The following is a 6,000-nucleotide window of genomic DNA, read 5'->3' as shown; positions in this document are numbered from 1 at the left end:
CAGAAACACTATCCGATTCAGTCTATCCCTTAAATTTCACTCTAGTCCCCCAAAGTTGTTTTTGCGTTGTCCAATTTCTCTCAATAGGACTAAACGGGCCCAGGTTGATTTGGCTATTCAACACCTTTTGGTCATTAGAGCCATACAACCTGTTCCTCGAGCCCAACGCAGGGGTTTTATTTATTTAATTATTAGTTCAATTTATATGCTGCCTTTCTCCAGAGACTCAGGGCGGCTTACAATGCATTTTAAAAAAACCATTATAAAAACATTTAAACATTAAAACATTAAAACCCATTCACACTATTCATGGCCGATCTCACAAGATCGCAACAGCGAGATCAACGGCCCCAGGCCTGCCGGAAAAGCCAGGTCTTCACCGCTTTTTGGAAGGCCAATAGGGTGGGGGTGGTCCGGACCTCAGGAGGTAACTGGTTCCAGAGAGCTGGGGCAGCTATAGAGAAGGCCCTCCCCTGCGGGCACGCCAGTCGGCATTGTTTAGGTGACGGGACCTGGAGGAGACCAACTCTGTGGGATCTTACCGGTCACTGGGAGCTATATGATAGAACGTGGTCTCGAAGATAACCTGGCCCTGAGCCATGTAGGGCTCTAAAGATAATAACCAACACCTTGAATTGTGCCCGGAGACCAAGAGGAAGCCAGTGCAGCTCGCGGAGAATTGGTGGAATGTGGGTGTATCTAGGTGCACCCACGATAGCTCGTGTGGCTGCATTCTGGACCAACTGTAGTCTCCGAACACTTTTCAAGGGTAGCCCCATGTGGAGTGCGTTGCAATAATCTAATCATGAGGTGACAAGGGCATGAGTGACTGTGAAGAGAGCCTCCCAATCCAAGTAGGGTTGCAATTGGTGCACCAGGCAAACTTGTGCAAAGGTACCCCTAGCCACAGCTGTCAGATGTTGCTCTAATCTTAGCTGTGAATCTAGGAGGACACCCAAATTGCGAGCCCGTTCTGAAGGAGACAATTTCTCCCCCCCCCCCAGAACCAAGGATGGACAATCAACATAGTCTTTAGGAGGCAATACCCACAGCCATTCGGTCTTGTCTGGGTTAAGTCTGAGCCTGTTGACTCCCATCCAGACCTCACAGCCTCCAGGCACCGACACATCACATCCACTGCATCACTGAATTGATGCGGGGTAGAGATATACAGCTGGATATCATCAGCGTACTGCTGATATCTCACCACGTATCGTCGGATGATCTCACCCAGATTCCTGCTTATTCTTGGTGCAGAAGCCTTCGGGGGGCTAGAGGGCTATTCTTGATCTTAAATCTTTGAACTGGCATATTATCTATCGCTGGTTCAAAATGCACTCCCTTCATACAATTTTGCTCTGCATCAGACAGGGGGATTTCCTTTCATCCATAGATTTAACTGAAGCATATCTTCATGTCCCCATTCTCCCTGATCACCGTACATTTCTCCACTTTTGCTATAATGGGAAGCATTATCAATACAGGGCCCTTCCCTTTGGTCTTTCCTCGACCCCTAGGGTGTTTACTAAAATTATGGCAGCCCTGATTGGCCACATCAGTTCCATTCCCGTTAGAATCCTCTTTTATTTGGATGATATCCTCATCCTGTCTCATTCCGACGCCCAGGCACAACGAAACCTACATATTTCGCTTCAGATTCTACAGGAGCATGGCTTTTTTCCTACTCGCCGTTCAGACACTCCTCATTCTGGGTTATGATCACTCCCATTTGCACAGCTGAGTGTCAATCAAATCCCTCTGGAGCTGCATCCTCCTCACTTCCTGCTTCCTCCTCAGACTTTTTCACTCAGCCATTGCAATAGCATCGAGTGTCTGTTCTCTTGATTGCATTTCGTGCTTTATTTAGTTATTTCCTTTCTGAATTGGCTAAATATTAGTTATTTATTGTTTAAAGGTGCTGCGCTTCTTTTGCCTTCGTTTGGAGAAGGTTGAAGCGCGTAGCGGCGGTTCGGGGCTCCGGCCGCCGCTTGCGGCTTGGCTTGGCTGGCGCTTTATTTCTAACGTTTTTCCCGCCGTTTGCAGCCATTGCCGCCATTTTGCTGCCAGTCACTTTGCGAGGCTCCGGTTTGCCTTAGTGGCCATTGGATCGAGCGGCTTGAGTCCCTGCCGGCTGGCATACTCATCAGCTGCCTTTGAATATTGTGACTGCTTTTTTGCTGCAGCTTCAGTCCGGCCGCAGGCGCTGTGTTTCGCCTGGCTTAGGACTTCTGGAAATTCCCCTCGCGGGCCGCCATTTTGAGCCCTGATCATCGGCTCCGTTTTTGGATCTCCGTGGCCATAGCGACCTGGGCTTTGGTTTCCAGGGTCGCTAGGTTGCTGGCAGGTGGGGACGCTGTCCTGATCGTACCTGCAATTAACAACGGCCTGCAGAGGGGTGCCTGAAAGTTCAGGGAAGTACACTTTGCTTAAATTAATTTACATTTTTATTTAAAAAAAAAAAAAAAAAAAAAAGGGGGCTGTTGCCTTGTTATATTGATAAACTGGTTGTGTTTGTACATAATTATTGCATTTATTACAATTAAAAAAAAAATAATAATAATAATAATATAATAATAACAGACAATATAGATATATATATTACAATTATATTGCTAATATTCAATCATATATATAGAATTGATAAGTTCTATTTACAATTAATTCATTCATTAATTAATAATTCATTGGGGTGATTAATCATGGATGACAGGGAGGAAGGTGCCCTTTCCTCTGATATGGACAGGAGTCTCTCTCCCTCCCCAGTACCTTCCCCTAGGCAGCTCAGGGGGAAGAAATCTAAGGCTTCCAAGCAGACAAAGTCCTCCAAATCTGCCACAGCAGATAAAGATGCCCAAAGGAGGCATAAAGCACTAGAAAAGCAGTTTGCTAAGGCTAGGCAACGGGCCCGGGACCCTGGTCAAGGACCAATTCCTGAAGGCTTGAGCCATGAGGTGACCTGTGAGCCCTCGGCCTCTCATAATGTAGAATTGTTGGTCAGTGGTCTGAGGGAGGATGACCCATCTACCTCTCAGGAGGCTCCAATGTCTGCGACTAATCAGTCAAGGGCCAGTGTTAGGTCCCGTTCCTCTAGTTTTGCAAGCCATTTTTCTCAAGCTTCTAGGCCAGGCCCTGAAGCTACTTTTACACCCACTGCAGCAGGCCTCCGCCCTGAAGCGGGCCCAGGGGTTCCTCAGCCTGTGGATTTTCAGTCCTTTTTTACTCAGGCCATGTCCCATATGTATCAAATGGGGTTGCAACAAGCCTCTGGTGCCTTCCCTGCTCCTACGTGCCCTACCACTTCGGCCTTTTCCATGCATCCCCCTGGTGCACAACATCAGCAGAGATCTGTTGACTGTAGCCTTGTGCCTGAATCAGCCCGGGAGGACGATTTCCTGGAAGATTTTGAGATGTCGGAGGATGAAGAAGAGATTCAGGACAAGCCGGCATTTCCAGGTCTATTTAAGCCTTCATTGTTTCGCTCTCTCCTACGCAAGGCGAAAGCTGCCACTAATATGGATTCCACACCTCTTCAGGGCTCCTCTTCTTCTAATCCATCTGGTCCCAACAGTAACCTGTTCAATCTACCTCAACCTGATGAGGACTTTGTTCCCTGTCCGGATCTTTTCTGCCAGGTTGTTCAAAAGCCTTGGGACCGCCCCGCCTCGTTGTCGGGTCCGAATTCATTTGATCGAAAGCTCTATGCCTCGGCCCCTGCGCTGGATGCCCTCCTGCAGTTACCTTCGATTGATGATCCGGTGGCGAGTCTTACATCGTCTTCCATCCTGGTAGGTGAGGCCGGGGATGGTCTCAAGTTTGAGGACAAACGAGCCGAAATGGGGTTTCGCAAAACACACCAAGCGGCGGCTTGGGCCATTCGTGCTGCAACCTCCTCATCTTTCTTTAATCGGGCATCGCTGGTGTGGTTGCGTCAATTGAAGGACAGGCTTCCCCCTGAGGACGCACGATTACAGCAGGACCTGGCCAAACTGGTCGCAGCTGCTGAATATTCGGCTGACGCGTCCTTAGACGCAGCTAAGTTTGCTTCCAGGGCCTTAGCTTCGACTGTATCTTCAAGACGTCTCTTGTGGCTCCGTAACTGGAGAGCTGACGCCAAGTCCAAGTGGCGCTTGACTGCTGCCCCGTACAAAGGCCCTGCCTTATTTGGCTCATCCCTGGACTCTGTGCTGGTCGAGAATAGGGATAAGAAGAAGGTGTTACCCACGTCCTTCCGACGTCAGGACAGGCGCTATGTACCTTATAATCGACAGCCCTTTCGACAGGAGCAGGGCGCCGGGGGCGCCTCTTACTACAGATCTTCGCAGTCTCAGTACCAACCAACTTCGGACAGGGCACCCTTTCGTGACCGCGGTCGCCGACAATCCAACTTCAGGCGACCTTTCAGACAGTCAGCGGGCCGTTTTTCCAGGCGCGGTAAGTGACTCACCGCCTCTGGTCCCAATCGGGGGCAGGCTCCAGGCATTCTCTCACCTGTGGCCATCTACCACCTCGGATGCCTGGATTGTCCAAACTGTCACCGAAGGGTTACGTTTGGAATTCACCACCATGCCACAGGACTTTTACCTTCAATGCCCTTGGCCACTTCAGCCGGAGAAGCGGTCTCTTCTGTTGCTCGAAATCCAACATTTGTTGCAAATCCAGGCCATAGAACAGGTTCCATTGCATCAACTCAAAACCGGCTTTTATTCAACACTATTCCTGGTGCCGAAATCCTCGGGCGACTGGAGAGGCATTTTGAACCTTCGACGTCTCAATCAACACATCTTGTACCGTCGGTTCAAGATGCATTCTCTCAAGTCTCTGCTGGGTTGCATTCGTCCGGGAGATCTGATGCAATCTGTAGATCTAAAGGAAGCGTACCTGCACGTCCCTATTCATCAGTCGCACAGGAAGTTCCTCCGGTTTGCGTTTGGAGACCACCATTTTCAATATCGGGCGATGCCTTTTGGCCTTTCGTCCGCTCCGAGGACGTTTACAAAGTTGCTAGCGGCAGTAGCGGCGTCGCTCAGAAAGATTCCTGTTCGTCTGGCGTGCTACCTCGACGACATTTTGATCCTGTCGTCTTCTCCCGAACAGGCGACCCAGGACCGGGAGCTAGTACTTCAGTCCCTTCAAAACCACGGGTTCACTTTGAACCTTGCCAAAAGCCATCTTGTTCCCACATCGAGTATCCTACATCTCGGAGCAACAATAGATTCGACGCTGTGTGTGGTCTCCCTATCTCCCGACAGACAAGCCAGCATTCGGGAACTGACATCTCAAGTCTTACTACACCGGACTGTGACCTTGCTGTCTCTCTCCCAGCTTCTGGGGAAGTTGATATCTTGCTTAGACATTGTTCCGTGGGCACGTTTCCATCTTCGTCGCCTCCAATGGTTCCTACTCCCTTACCAGAGACAAGGTCGAGCGGAGTCTCTTCTCAAGGTAAAGGTTCCAGCTCCAGTTCGCCTTTCCCTGAGGTGGTGGCTATCTCCAGCCCTCAACAAGGGTTCTCCCTTTCTCGAACCAGCTCGGATGGTGTTGACCACGGACGCAAGTCTGCGAGGCTGGGGGGCTCACCTCGACCGTCAGCTAGCCCAAGGTGCCTGGTCATCGGCGGAAAAACTGCACAATATAAATTGGCTAGAGCTCAGAGCGGTCCGTCTCGCCCTGATACACTTCAAACGCCTTGTATATCGCCAGGACCTTCTGATTCTAACGGACAATGTGGCCACCAAGGCCCATATCAACAAACAAGGGGGGACCCGCTCCTGGGCACTGATGCAGGAGACGGAGCGTCTTCTGTCATGGGCAGAGCTCCACCTCTCGTCGATAAAAGCCGAACACATCTCGGGGACTCTCAATCGAGAAGCAGATTGGCTCAGCAGAGACCAAATAGATCATGCCGAGTGGAGGTTGGACCCCGGCTTGTTCCAGGACCTGTCCAGGAGGTTCGGCCTTCCCCTAGTGGACCTGTTTGCGACGGCAAAGAACACCCAATTG

The sequence above is a fragment of the Pituophis catenifer genome, unplaced genomic scaffold (genome assembly GCF_029215685.1).
Source record: "Pituophis catenifer annectens isolate HBS135680 unplaced genomic scaffold, rPitCat1.0.hap2 SCAF_2, whole genome shotgun sequence".
Taxonomy (NCBI): domain Eukaryota; kingdom Metazoa; phylum Chordata; class Lepidosauria; order Squamata; family Colubridae; genus Pituophis; species Pituophis catenifer.
Note: the sequence above shows the minus strand (reverse complement) of the source record.